Raw genomic sequence first — 15546 nt, 5'->3', positions numbered from 1 at the left:
GGGATTGAGAGTTAGCAAGCTCGAAGAAGGTCAATAATGGGGAAGAACACGAGCTTAAAGGATAAGGTTCAAAGGGGAAGAAGAACCCCTTTTATAGGAGGAAAAAAATCCAACTGTTACCTTGCTCCCAGCCCGCACAAAGCGGCACTACCGCTCGGGCGGTAGTAACCCAAAAGTAGTGCAATGGCACGAAGCCACGAGGGGTAGTGCAGCCGGAGCGGTACTACCGCTGGGATTGCAGCTCGGGGTTACTCAGAAGCAGAGCAGGAACAGGAGAGAAGCAGTAGAACTGCTATGGCGGTACTACTGCCCATCTAAGTGGTACTACTGCTTATAGGTAGTAGTGCTGCCCTCCACAGCCGCTTCACCTCCGCTGAGAGTGCATCGAGACCTAGAGGGAGTGGTAGTGCAGCGGTAGTAGCGTGTAGTACTACTGCTTAAAGGCGGTACTATCGCTTCACACTACCGTTGCATTTCCGCGCAAACCCAACACGAAAGCCGAGTTCCCAGAAGCAGCGGTAGTAGCCGCGGTACTGGACAACCCGGTTGTCACATCCTAGCTAGTTCATGCATTAGAGTGTTGCATCATGTCTACTTTTCCTAGAAACTTGAAATGGGGATGCCAGAAACCCCCAGCACCCCCCTAACACAACTAGGGTTTATTAAAATCCTTTTCAATGAACCTGAAATGCCCTCCAAAAATGTTCACCATCTTTGGTCCTGGCTAAAACCTCTGCCAAAAATGGTTTCATATTTTTGGAGGCTATTCTGGATTTTTCACCAAGCCATAAGTATTTGCATTTGGGCAATTTAAATCCTATAAATATTTTAAAATGCCCAAATAATCTTGAAGGTATTTTTAGGCTGTTGAGAATATTTCAAAGGTGCCTCTGAATATTTTCTGGATTTTCCTAAATGGAATAGTATTTCTACTATTTCAAAACACAGAACAGAAACAAATAAAAAGAAAAACAGAAAGCAGAGAGGGAACTTACCTGGCAGGCCACCTGGCGGCCCAGCATTGTGCTGGCCCATGGCCAGTCAGCTGCTTGCTCCCGCCAGAGCAGGCACAGAGGTGACGCCGGCGTGCGCGAGCTCGCCACGGCGCCACCTGCTTGCCGCCTCGCCCGTGGACGAGCAGGACGACCCCACGTCGCGCCCCCGAGCCCCTGGACACCTCCTTTCTCCCCCATCGCCTCTCCCTCGCCTTCCTCCACCATGGCCGACGCAGCCGCCGCCACCTCGCCGGAGTAGCCGTAGCCACCGTCGTCCTCGCGCCGCCCCACCGTGTCCAGCAGCTCCGCCGTCGCCTTCTCCTTCGAGCAAGTTGGGCCCCGAGCGCTCGCTTGCCCCGAAGCCACTGCTCCGACCTCGCCTTCACCGCCCACCGCCGGAGATCCCCTCCGCCGTCACCACCGCAGCAGTTCACCCCCGACCTCGCCGTTCGCTCCGTCGCAACCACCGTGAGCCTGGCCACCTCTCCATCCTCTCCATTCTCCCTCTCGAGCTCCGTAGCAACTGCACGTAGCTCACCCGCACGCGTCGCCGCCGAGCTCGTCGCCGACGAGGCTCCGGCCATCCAACGGTCGCACCACCATGGCCGCTAGCTTCACTGCATCGCCAGGAGCCCGTAGCACCATCGCACGCCCCTCGCCGTGCTCTCTAGCGACGGGTTCGACTACACCCGTACCCCGGCAGCCGTACAGCTCGTCGCCGGCGTCGATTCCGACGACCCCGAGCTCCACCTCCACCACCAATCGACGCGGGTTGCTCCCAGCTACGCGTAGGTGCCCTCCGCCGCCCCTTTGGTCGCCGGAGGAGGAATCCCGCAGCCTCCACCGCGTCTGGACGTCGCCGGCGAGTCAGCGTGGTTTGACCACGGGTTTGACCCCCCAGAGTCAGTGACAGTGGGGCTCGCCTGCTAATTAACCTGAGTTAGAGTTAAATTAATTCTAATTAGTTTAACTAACTAACAATGACACTGACACAGGGGACCCACACGTCAGGTTTGACCTGGACGACCCCGTTGACCGCTGACGTCATCGTGACACACTGCTGACGTAATAAACAATTTAATTACTGGAATTATTTCTATACAGGAAATTCCAGAAAATATCACAAACTTCAAAAAATCATAGAAAATAATCTATAGCTCAGAATGAAAAGATTTATATATGAAAAATGATCAAAAAAATCCATTCTATCCATCTGTATTGGTGTCATGCATGTTTAAGCAACTTAACCTACTGTTTAATGCAGAACAAGATAAAGCACTAATAAGGACCACATATGAACTTGGAATTTGAATCTTTGATTCAAAATAGTCCAAACCCATCTGGTCTTAGTTGCATTAGCCCAATACACCCATTTTTCCATGTCTCATGCATGCATCATATTGTTGCACTTGCTTGGTGTTGATTATGCTTCGTTGTGTTCCTCGTGGTAGGTCTTGCCTCCGAGGATATTCACGAGTATCCAACTGAAGGGCAGTATCCCACCACCACTCCGTCATGCAAGCAACCCATTGATCATTTCGATACAAACCCATCTTCTCGCTTCTGCTCTCATTTACTGCATTAAGACAACGCGAATCAAACTGCTGTGTGTTGCGGTAGTTGAACCCACTTTCCTTTGCATGACCTGTCATTGCCACAGTAACTAGTTGAAACCCACTAGCATGTGTAGGAGTTGATTGAGCCATGTTGTGTGCCTACAATGCTATGCTTGCTACGCTTAGAGTCGTGTCAGGTCTGGCTCATCAGGGTGATGGACTAGAGTGAAAGCATGTGTCGGTAATGAGAGTGAGGTGTTGAATACGATTTGGTAAAGGTATCGATGAGAGGCCATGTAGGAGTACATGGTGGGTTGTTTCATTGAGGCCGTCCCTAAGAACTGAGATCTGTATGCGTGATTTAAGATTCAGCTACTACCACGCATTGGGCCCGAAACCAATGGACCCCCTCGGCTTCTTAATCACCCTTGTCCTCTGTCCAGGAGTTGCACGTAGTTTCTGGTGTTTGTAGTAAGCTGGAGGCCGTGGACAGCGCTGACCAAGGGGTGGGCTGTGATGCGGTAGGCTCGTGGCCCGGTGTACCGAGTCGCCCGTTTGGTGTCTCGGGAACCCTGCACACATCGTTCGGGGCCGTATGTGGAAACCTCGGCCGGACTCCCTGCGGATGGAACCTGAATAGGCGATAAACCTGGACTAGAGACTCGAGTGTTTAGGTAGGCTGTGGCCGACACCCACGTTGGGCTTCCGCTTGAAGGTTGCCGAGTACATGTCGTGTAGCGACGGTAAGTGGTGAGAGCGTGTGTGACGAAGTACACCCCTGCAGGGTATAAAACTATTCGAATAGCCGCGTCCGCGGTAAAGGACTACTTGGTCGCTTATGCAGTTCATAGACAAGTAAAAGGATACTACTAAAAGCCTCAAGATAAGTGTGAGTACCGCGGATGGCCCTCTCGTAGGTTGACGAGGGAGGATCCACGGTGTAGTATTGTGTTGGTGATTAGTGGACTCGTGTGCGAAAACTATTTTACAAGTGGTGTCTTGTAGGATAGCTTAGCCAAGAGTCAAAGCTGGCTTGCTGCATTAACTCCACTACCTTCTTGAGAATGAACATGTATAGTAGGATCTGTTGTAAGACTTGCTGAGTACCTTTGTACTCATGTTGCTTCAATTACTGTTTTCAGACGACAACACCGCCCCTTCCGATGGGTTCTATGTAGAACTCGACGACGACGAGTGACTTGCCACCCAGGTGGTGATCTAGGCTTGTGAAGGGCCTACGTAGATAGACAGGCTTCGTCAAGCCTTCTTTCTTTCTAGTGTCTGTACCCAGACAAGTTTGCTTCCGCATGTGCTTGTATGTTTGTATGACTTGAGTGTCGGGTCATGTGACCCCTATCTGTATGAACATGTTATGTAAGGCTCTCCGGAGCCCCTTTAAATAAAGTACTTGAGTTGTAGAGTTTTGTTGTGATGCCATGTTGTATTTACACATATCGAGCATATTGTGTGTATGATTGAAATGCTTGGTATGTGTGGGATCCGACAATCTGGTTGTTTGTCCTTGGCAGCCTCTCTTATGGGGAAATGTAGTCTAGTGCCTCCTTGAGCCATAGTAGTGCGCTACAGCCCGGTTCACCGGAGTCCTGCTAGCCCAGCACTACTGCTCTGGACACTTGACTGGCCGGCATGTGTTTCATATCGTTCCTGTGTCTGTCCCTTCGGGGAAATGTCACGCGGTGACATCCGGAGTCCTGCCTAGCCTGCTACAGCCCGGGTTCCCGGAGTCCTGTTAGCCCAGTGCTACAGCCCGGATTCACACGCTGCTGACCGACACATTCGATGTTGATTCATGTATGTCTGTCCCCATACGTTAGTGGCGCTTTGGGTTCACGACTAGCCATGTCGGCCCGGGTTCTCTGTCATATGGATGCTAGCGACATTGTCATATACGTGAGCCAAAAGGCGCAAACGGTCCCGGGCCATGGTAAGGCGACACCCGTGGGAGTACCGTGCGTGAGGCCGCAATGTGATATGAGGTGTTACAGGCTAGATCGGTGTGACTTAGAATCGGGGTCCTAGCGGTACTATCACTTATAAGCGGTACTACCGCTAACGAGAGCGGTACTATCGCTTGTGGCCTGCAGCTCACAAGCACAACAACAGATGACTAGAAAAAAACCAGAACTGCCATAACTTCTACAAATGAGCTCCGAATTGAGGAAACTCAAGCTTACTGGATAGATGATGATGAATATTATCCAACGGCGAAACCAAAATTGCTGTGCTCAGCATGGCGTGATCAACAAACGAGAGTCATCGGAAGAGGACTGTACATGGAGAGGCTGACAGCTGGGACCCACGAGGTCCATGGTCGCACGCAAGGAAAGTTCCTCCTTATTAAGCGGAAAGAAATGTTTTCTCCCCCTGACAGCTGGAACCCACCAGCTACATCTTCACACGCAAGGAAGTGCCTCCTTATTACATGAAAAACAATAATATGATTATCAATATGACCATATCATGTACATCATTTCTCCCAAATAAATATATGTTCGGTAGATGATGTTTCTTCCATCTCTGCAACTGTAGTTGATTGTGCAGATCTATACTGCAACTTTAGTTTTACTTATGATCAAAGTCTTCACATTTTCTTAGGAATTGCATTACTTATGCTGGACTCTTTTTGTATAAACACCATCTTAGGACTCGCAACATGATCGTCAGTGTAGTAATTTCTCTTGATGTGTATACAAACAACTACTTCACTGTATTATGTAGGACGATAGTTGATGCCACTAGAGATACTAAAGCAGTTGGAATATACCTGCAACATCTCGCCTTACCATGTAGACTTGATGTGCTTTCTTCCATTTATGCTTCTAGAGATGATATGCTCTCCACAGAGAATGACCAAAGTAGTTGTCTTTGTGTAAATTGTTTTTCTTTTTGTGATGTTGTTATCACTTGTATGTTCTCCACTTTATATGTGTTCATATTATTAGCATGACTATATTTATTAAGTGTGTATACATACATTCATTCTACATATAGTAACTTAGATATTTTTGTATTCAACTTTTTTGTCACTTCATATTTACCAAAAATCATATTTATTCTATCGAAAGAAGGGACAGGCGCAACAACGCGCGCTATCATGCTCTAGTTAATTTATAATACTGCCCACTGTGAGAGATTGTACAATCGTGGTTTGGTAGCGATAGCTGCTAGGACCAACAACATTTAGGCCCATCGCAAGGGGCACCATCTCGTGAGGCAGAGACTGGGGGAGGGGGTTGCGTGCTACCCACGGGGGCAGCAACCGAACCGGGAACCAGAAACTTTTTCTTAAGATAGTCCTAATGCCTCACTTTGGAATGTACCTATGTCGTCCATATTGTACACTTGGGCCATAATTTTTCATATGTGTGTGGATCAAAGACCCACACCTAGGTGACCGGTTTCGCTGGACGTGCAGAATCACTAGTTAAGGGGTACCCCTTACAAAGGTCACTCCTACCATCTCTGATGGTGACAAGTGTCGCACTGCATGGTGACACTTGTCGCAACCTAGAAGTTTTGGTGGAATTTCTTCTCATGCGCGGGAGGTACCTGTGGATTTGTCTATGTCTTGAACTGTGCATCTAAATCATGAACCATTTTCACCCTTGTGTTTCTCGCGTTGAGAACTTTGAAACTAGATCCCATGTTGATAGGTTTCGACGATTTTTTTTAGGAAATATGTGCTTCCAAACTCTAAGAATTCGTGCTTCCAAGTAAACTAACTTGTGCTTTTGCGTGATGTGCTTCACGCGGAAGCAGACCTGTACTTCACTTTTGGGGAAGCACAGAAGCACAATTGTGCTTCACGCGGAAGCACATCTATGATTCACTTTTTGGGGAAGCACAGAAGTGCAATTTATGCTTCACATAGAAGCACAATTGTCTTCTCGCGTGAAAGCCCAGCTTCACGTGGAAACCAAAAAAAACAGAAAACCTGATATCGAAAATAAATCGAAAACCAAAGAAACCAGAGAAAAAAAAGGAAAAAGAAACCAGAAATAAAAAACTGGAAACCAAAAAAACCAAAAATAAAAAACTAGAAACCCCGAAAAATGTAAAAAAAAAGCACGGAAGCACATTTGTGCTTCACTTTTGTCGGAAGCATGAAATCACATCTATGCTTTATTTTTTTGTGAGCACAACTATTGTTCATGCGGAACAGAACAAACACCGGAAAAAGTACCCAAAAAACCTGGAAACTCAGTAAACCCGGAAATAAAAGATAAAAGCAAAAATGATGTATGAAAAAATAGAGAATTTTTTTCCAATGAGAGAAGCAGCCAACAAGCGCCACGTGACGGCACTGGGGCGCTCTGCACTAGAAAACTACCTTCCGCCAGGGGTATCCGTATGTTAATTGCTCCCCTGGACGCGACACCCTCGTTTCCTTAGAGCGAGATGTGCATATGCCGAACTCGAAGGAGTCCATGTTGTATGGCACACAAAGCTATAATTCCACCGAGATATACCCCCATGTAAGGTCACCTGCCGCCAAGACAAATGACACATTCAAGATCTGTCAAATACCTAGAATAGCTACCCAGCCAAACCAATCTAGACATTTGTCGATATAGGACTCGTCGAATTAATGCGCAGCTCGCCGAGACCCTCAAAATCCTCCATTGTACTCTGCCTTGAGATAATCACAGATCAGCAGGAGTAGGGCTATTAACTGCATCGAGAGGAGGTGAGCCTGGGCAAAACATGTGTCCTGTGTTCATCTCCATAGGGAAATTATTATTTGAGGAGATTATTTTCTATAACATCTAAGAATATATGTAAGGAATAGAATATATTGGTTTTAGCGAGAGAACTCTCAAAGCAAACTAATTTGTTCCAAAACAACATCTAAAAAGAGTGATAACCCATATGAAAGAAGTGGAAATTGAAATGAGGTCCTAATGGAAAAATCTCTCCTACTACCCACAAACTTAGGAAAACTAAGGAAATAATGAACAGTAGAATGTCCAAGCAGAAAGAGTACGAGAAATACACATAGTGTTTGAATTCTATTTTAGAGAATTTTAAGTGATGGAGAACTAGGAGAGGAATACCAAAAAAAATATAGAGACTTGCTTTCGGTTATCATTGTAGAAAACGAGGTTCATCCCGCTAAACAAATCTCTCTAGCGACAGAATGTCCGGAATCCTTTTTTTTTTTACCTCAAATGATCAAAACCTTGAGCATTTAGAGTGATTTTTTTAAGCTAAAGTATTCGTGCTTCAGGAGGAAGGTAGGGTGTAAACACATGAACGTTAGCACGGTGCTCTAATTTTTTCTATCACACATCTTAATGGCCTCGAACACACTAGAAGAGCACCTATTTTTGTAGATAATACATAGAAAATCCACTAGCACTGTTTTAGAGGAATGTAGCATTTTGTTTTTCCCGAATTCTCAATCGCGCAGCTGCGCTGGATCGCTGTGTCGAGCGCACCCGGTCTGCGCCGTCCGATCAACGCGCGTGGTCCATGATTGCTGGCTGAAACCGACAGCCGTTTTTCACTGAAATTAAAACCATTCGCGGGCCCCACATCATAATGTCCACCGCTTTCTGTCCAGTCTCTCTTCTCCGCCAAAATTGCCCATTCTAGATGAGCCACAGTGGAGATCATGATGAGCAGTGTCGGCGCGATTCACCGTGATTTTCACTGGGGATTTGCGGGGACACACGTCGCGGTAGGCGTACCACGCGCTTGCACCGGCGAGCAACCAGGGACGGCGAGCGGCGAGCTGCGCGGGCCGCGCCATGTCCTAGGGATTTCAGTGGGGAGGATTCGCCGTGGTCACGAGCCAGTCCCAGCCTCAGTACTCGGGTGCGACTGTGAGGCCCGCGGGAGAAAGCCGTCGGGGTTGACCTCGTCAGCTCGGAGCATCCCGGATCTGTACAAAGAGAGGGGCGTGAGCAGCCTGCGTGTGTAGTTCAGGGCTCGGGAAGCTCCAGGCCACCACCAGCGGCTTCAGCCGGTTGCTCAAAATCAACGAGGGTGGCGTCAGGAGTACTATCTACAGGGGGCTCGTCCGCCTGCCTGTTGGCCCCACCGCCGCCGGTGGCGCCGTGGTTGCCATGACGCCATCAAAAGGCTCAACACCAGCGACCAGTAGGTACTCTTTCTGTGATGGTTAAATTTACATACTCCAGCGACCAGTATTTCATTCGATGGTGTTGATAGGTTGATTCAGTGTAACTTCTAACACGCACTACTATTTAACTCTGCAGATTACTAGTACTTGCCAATTGCGATTTGTAGTAGCAACTTTTCCTTTTACATAGTACTCCCTCCGTTCCAAAATAGATGACTCAACTTTGTACTAACTTTAGTACAAATTTGGGTGATCTATTTTGGAACGGAGGGAGTAGCTTCTAAAAGGTGGAGGGCGGTGAGGCGGGAGACAGGAAGCATGCAGTGCTCAAGGTTGTGACTGGAGTTGCACAAAATGGCAGAAGGAGTTGCCCAGGAGTGCATCAGAAGTGTCCCGAATTTTTTCTATTTTGTCGAGTGGAGTTGCCCATTAACATTTTATTTATAAGTGTTTTATACCACATGAGCTTGCGTAAAATAACATCAGGAGTTGCCTAAATAATGTATTAGAAGTGGCACACATTATTGGGGGAGGGTATTTTTGTCACCGGGGTAAACACTTGGCGAATGATCATAAAGGGTGGCGGGATGGAGCTGGTCATGGGACATAACTAAAACCATGAAGTTTTTTATGGGATTAAATTTAAGTGAACCCCTAAAAAATGAACATGTGTATGTTTTTAATACCATTTTCAGGTGTCATAGTTACCCACAATTAACCATACAGTTGCCTAGAAACCATGTATCTAGTTCATCCAGTTGCCATCCAGTTGCCCAATCTTCATGAACAGAAATATTATCAAGGCCATAATTTGGTTAATATGTAAAGGTTTTAGATACCTTTCAATTAAGATTGTGTCATAGAGATGCATCAAGAATATCATCACCTCGGGATGGGATCCCTTGGTATGATCATAAATACTTGGTGAAAGATGATAAAGGGGAGCGATCTGGAGCTGGTCGTGAGGACACAACTAAAACCAGAAAGTGTTTTCAGGGGACTAAGTTTATTTGTGTCCTCGGTTCGCCATCCGTTTAGGCTTAGAAATAACCCCGGATTTGATATCGCTCGTGCTCGGTTCGTCGGTTCAAAGGCTCCCCTGGTTTGATTTTGCTCGCCCTCGCCGTCACCCATTTGGGGTCGCGTGACTCGCGTCCGGTTCGGTTTTGCTCGTCATCGCCGTCGCCCGCTTGGAGTCGCGTACGGTTCGATTTTGCTCGCCCTCGCTATCACGACGATCTGATCCGTCAAGCAGAGCACAGCCGGATTGATCTTCGACTTCCTCGTCAGAGCAAAGACCTACACATCTAGCATGCTGCTGTTATAGGTGTGTGCACGCCGAGGGCGCTACCGTTGCCACTGGTGTATGCATACATGTGTTTGAGCTGTTTGTGCTTTTGTGTTCATACATGCAACACATATGTGAGGTGATTGTCTTAGACAACACATGCTTTTTATGGCATTAAGTTTATATATGAACTCCTAAAAAAATGAACATGTGCATGTTCTTTATCCCTTTTTCAGATGTTATAGTTGCCTACAATCATCCATACAGTTGCCTAGAACCATGTATCCAGTTGCCCAATCCTCATGAACAAAAATATTACCAAGACCATAATTTGGCTGATATGTAAAGGTTTTAGATACCTTTCAATTAAGATTGTGTCATAGAGATGCATCAAAAATTTCATCTCCTTGGGGTGGGATCCTTTGGTATGATTATAAATACTCGGCGGATAATCACAGAGGGGGAGTGGTGTGGAGCTGGTCATGGAGAAATAACTTAAATCACAAAGTGTTTTTAGTGGATTAAATTTATTTATGAGCCTCCTCCAAAAATGAATATGTGTATATTCTTTATCTGTTTTTTTAGGTGTCTTAGTTGCCTACAATCAGCCATACTGTTGGCTAAAACCATGTATCCAGTTGCCCACAATCATCCATACAATTGTCTAAAACCATGTATCCAGTTGCCCACAATCATCCATACAGTTGTCTAAAACCATGTATCCAGTTTGCCCAATTCTCATGAACAGAAACATTACCAAGACCATAAATTGGCTGATATGTAAAGGTTTTAGATACCTTTCAAGTTTGTGTCGTAGAGATGCGTCAAGAACTTATCTCCTTGGGGTGGGATCCTTTTGGTATGATTGTAAATACTTGGCGAATAATCACAGGGGGGAAGCGTTGTGGAGCTAGTCATGGAGACATAACTTAAAACACAAAGTGTTTTTAGTGGATTAAATTTATTTATGAGCCTCCTCCAAAAATGAATATGTGTATATTTTTTTAGGTGCCATAGTTGCCTACAATCAGCCATACTGTTGCCTAAAACCATGTATCCAGTTGCCCACAATCATCCATATAGTTGTCTAGAACCATGTATCCAGTTGCCCAATCCTCATGAACAAAAACATTACCAAGACCATAATTTGGCTTATATGTAAAGGTTTCAGATACCTTTCAAGTTTGTGTCGTAGAGATGCGTCAAGAACTTATGTCCTCGGGATGGGATCCCTTGGTATGATCGTAAATACTTGGCAAATAATCATAGAGGGGGAGCGGTGTGGAGCTGGTCATGGGGACATAACTAAAACTGCGAAGTGTTTTTAGTGGATTAGTTTATTTATGAGCCTCCTCCAAAAATGAATATGTGTATATTTTTAATCTGTTTTTCAGGTGTCATAGTTGCCTACAATCAGCCATACTGTTGACTAAAACCATGTATCCAGTTGCCCACAATCAATCATACTGTTGCCTAAAACCATGTATCCAGTTGCCCACAATCAACCATACAATTGTCTAAAACCATGTATTCAGTTGCCCAATCCTTATGAACACTAAGACCATAATTTGGCTTATATGTAAAGGTTTTAGATACCTTTCAAGTTTGTGTCGTAGAGATGCGTCAAAAACTTATCTCCTCGAGATGGGATCTCTTGGTATGATCGTAAATACTTGGCGACTAATCATAGAAGGGGAGCATGGTGGAGTTGGTCATGGGGACATAACTAAAACCGCGAAGTGTTTTTAGAGGATTAAATTTATCTGTGAACTCTACAAAAATGAACATGCGTATGTTCTTTATCCCCTTTTCAGGCGTCATAGTTGCCCACAATCACCTATACTGTTGCCTAAAACTAACTATCCAGTTGCCCACAATCAACCATACAATTTGCCTAAAACCATGTATCCAGTTGCCCAACCCTCATGAAAAGAAAACTGGTCAGGTTTACTAGCTGGAGATATGAGGCACATGACTATGTGTGTGTGTGTGTGTTTTCTCCTCTGCTACTGCCTAGGTGCCCAAGAAAAACTGTGGAGTTCTTTATGCATGGACTACAGATGAGTTGCCTGGTGAGCTTTGTCTTTTCTACATGTGGTCGCTTTATCTATATACCAAGTCAGACTGGGGCTACATATGAGTTGTCTGATAAATGCATTGCAGTTGCACAGAAACACCGCAAAAATTATTGGCTTTTTTAAGTACAACTCAAGTGCATACAAGTCACCTAGTTGCTTTTCTTTTCTACCCCAACAAGCTCTGTTGGGTGAACATAGTCTTTTCTACATGTGTCTGCGTTTATCAATATTCAAAGTTGTTGTTGCCTCCTCCTTGTTACAACAGAAATGGTTGGCTCAGTGGGGACAACGTCTCCTCCTTTACGCGTCATCTAGTTTTGGACGTCGCGTTTGCTCGAGAGGGGCGGAGAAAGCATCATCAGACAACGGTCAGAGGTTGACCGCTAGGTTAGCATCTCCCATTTGTAGTGCGGATTCTTTGTCCATTGCGGGGACCTCAATTAGGAGGGCTGGATTTTTCTCCTCTTGTCGTCTGAGGAAACGTGATCCGACTCGATTCAGAGGGAGAAATGGACGCTGAGGGGCTCTAAGAACGCCCCCTCGTCGTTCGGCTTGGATCATTTCGGACATACGGACTTGTTCGAACAAATTAGATGACCGTCACTGGTTAAAAGTGTCTAGAGAGGCCGATCCCGATATTTGGGCGATTTGGTGATCCACGTTGGAGTTGTCCTTATGATAAGCGACTTAGAGGTGTAGTTAGTCAATTGATAGTCATGGTACCAACTTGTAGTCATCCGCTGATATGTAGTCATACTACGGAAAAAATGAGTTGCTTTCCTGTAGCACTAAAGTTTCCTCTATAGGACACAAAGTTGCTCGGAAAAAAAGTTCGTCGAAACCTACTCATACGGGATCTAGATTTGAAGAACTCATCGCGAGAAACCCAACGGTGAAAACGGATTTGAATGTCGACACCCGAATCAAAAGTTACAACTTTTTAAAGTTTTTGATCCGTAATAAATACGGGTGGGATATATAACGTGAGCATATGGAACCTGATGTTTTCCTTTTCTAGGTGTTCCTGCGGGAGCGTGGATGCTCTTTCCTATTATGGGGGAGTGCTTGCTCCCCCGTCCGGGCGCTCGGGCGCCGCCTAGTCGGGTCCTTTGTTGAGTGAGTAGCGAAGGGACATGTAGCATTTTGTTTTGGGGAATGCATATGCTTTACTACATTTCACTTTTTTTTGCTTTACTAAATTTCAAGCACTAGCAAGCTGAGTGAGTAGTTCGGGTTTAGTACATGGGCCGTTAGAAGGCCCAGTAGGGAGCGAAGTAGAAAGGGCTCGGGTATCGCTCTCCATCCTCCCCTTCGGCTTGCTAGCTCCGCCGTCCCATGCCACCCGCAGATCGGAGCCACGCCATCGGTGAATGCACTCTGCTGCTGTCGTTCCTATTCGCCACCTCTCCTTTCCTCGCCGCTTCTTCTTCCCCATTCGTGACCTCTCGCTATCGCGCCACCATGGATTGCCGCTTCTTGGCGTGGGGCAAGCAGGAGACGGGAGATGAGAGGAACTCCAATGCGTCGACCTAATTCGTGTCAGTTTAGATTGAAACGGACAGAAAAATCAGGCAAACATAGCGAATCAAACGGACGCGCGTCCGCTTTTTGTCCACCACGCGACCCATTCCCGACCCAAATTTAGGTCTTGCTTGCGTCGACGCGGACACGAAACGGACGCCCGCGACGCCCGCCTACTCCTCTCCCTGGCCCGCCAATCGGCGGCATAGCCACTGCCATTTCCCTCTCTTTCCCAAAGAACTACCGCTCGCTCGTGCTCCCGGCCACTCGCCATGGACGACGCGCTGACCCTCGACGTCGATGCTGGCCTCGCCTCTGCGCAAGGCAAGCCCCGCGGCACTCGCAACGCGGCGGCGCCGACCAAGAAGAAGCCATTGACGGACGAGCAGCGGACTATGCATTCGGTCAAGAGGAAGGGGTGGAAGCACGTGCAAGAACGCAAGCTCGAATCCGCGTCCGCCGCCGCCCTGGCCGCCGCCGCACAGCAAGAGGAAAACATTGCCAGAGTTGCTGCGACAACGAGGGAGGCCCTACACTACCTAGGATTAAACCAAGGCCAGCACGGGCTCGTCGGCCTTTCCTCGTTTGCCGTTGCCAGAGTCGCCGTGCTCGTCCACCACGCCGCCGATGCCCGGCTTCCATCCGTACCTGCAAACCTCCCGTTTTTCGTGGAGTGCTCGCCGGAGGTGAGCGTGGTCGCGCCGACCACGCGCGCGCCCATGGCCATCGAGGAAGCGCCCGTGGGAGATCCCAGCCGACATGCATCCCGACACCCGCAACCTGTTCGGCAAAATGCCGGACGAACGACGAGATGGTCAACCGTTCATCATCGAGAACATCAACTTCGAAGGCAGTACGGGGGGCGCGACCTTTGATCTCGATGAGACCCAAACCAAGACGGACGAGGCCCCTTCATGGCCGGCCACGAGGACATGGCCGGCACCTTTGATCCAGGCCATGGAGGCATGGCCGACCCCTTCGCGCAAGGCCAAGATGGCATGGGCGGCACTTCCCCGCAAGACCACGAATTTCCGGAGGACTACGACCTAGAAGAAGAAGATGAAGTGGACATCAACAGGGAGTCTATGTTTTTTGAAGATGAGCTCGCCACCCAAGCCAATGCAAATAAGAAGCGCCAAAGCATTCAAGCGAACGCATACACAAAGGATGAGGACAAGCTCTTTTTTGAATGTTGGAGCGACATTGGACAAGACCCCAAGGTCAGCGCCGAGCAAAAGGCATCAACCTTTTGGCTACGTGTTCATCGCGAATATCCTGAACGTAAGAAGTTCACGCCGTACAAGATCGATAGCAAGCGTGGGTGGGTGTCCCTCTTGAAGCGTTGGAGGGTGATACAACAAGAATGCAACAATTTTGGTGCCACCCTTGAGAGCATCGAGGGACGTCCCGTGAGGGCCTCGGCATTAAGGACATGGTATACATGTGTCCATCTTCGTCTCCTTTGTTTCTTGTCCATTTTCCCATATGCTTGCTGGTCCGTTTGCCCATATGCTTGCATGCTCTTCATTTGTAGGCATCTCAAGCTTTGAAAGATTTCAAGGCCCAACATGGGAACAAGTCGTTCAACCTCAACCATTGTTGGATGGTCATCAACAGGGATGAGAAGTTCAAGGCGCAATATGTCGCCATGAAGGCGTGTGGAGGGAAGGAGGACGTCGAGGATGACGAGGAAGAGAAGCCGCAGCCGAGGGGAAAGACCAACTCCAAGAAAGAGGACAATCGTGGTGCGGCGTTGATTGCCTTGCATGCAACATTGGAAGGCATGATGACCAAGAAGGACATAAGGGAGGAGAAGGGCCGGCAAGACAAAGAAGAGCAAATGAAGGCCTTCATGGTGATACAAAGGAAGAGGCTCGAGATGGAGGCGGAGAAGCAAGCCAAGAAGCTTGAGATGGAGGTGGAGAAGCAAATGAAGATGCTCAAAATCGAGGCCACTAATGCCAAGACCAAGGAAAAAGAAGTGGCGCTCGCTTGCAAGACG

This window comes from Aegilops tauschii, chromosome 7 (genome assembly GCF_002575655.3).
Source record: "Aegilops tauschii subsp. strangulata cultivar AL8/78 chromosome 7, Aet v6.0, whole genome shotgun sequence".
Classification (NCBI taxonomy): Eukaryota; Viridiplantae; Streptophyta; class Magnoliopsida; order Poales; family Poaceae; genus Aegilops; species Aegilops tauschii.
This window is presented reverse-complemented; position numbering follows the sequence as displayed.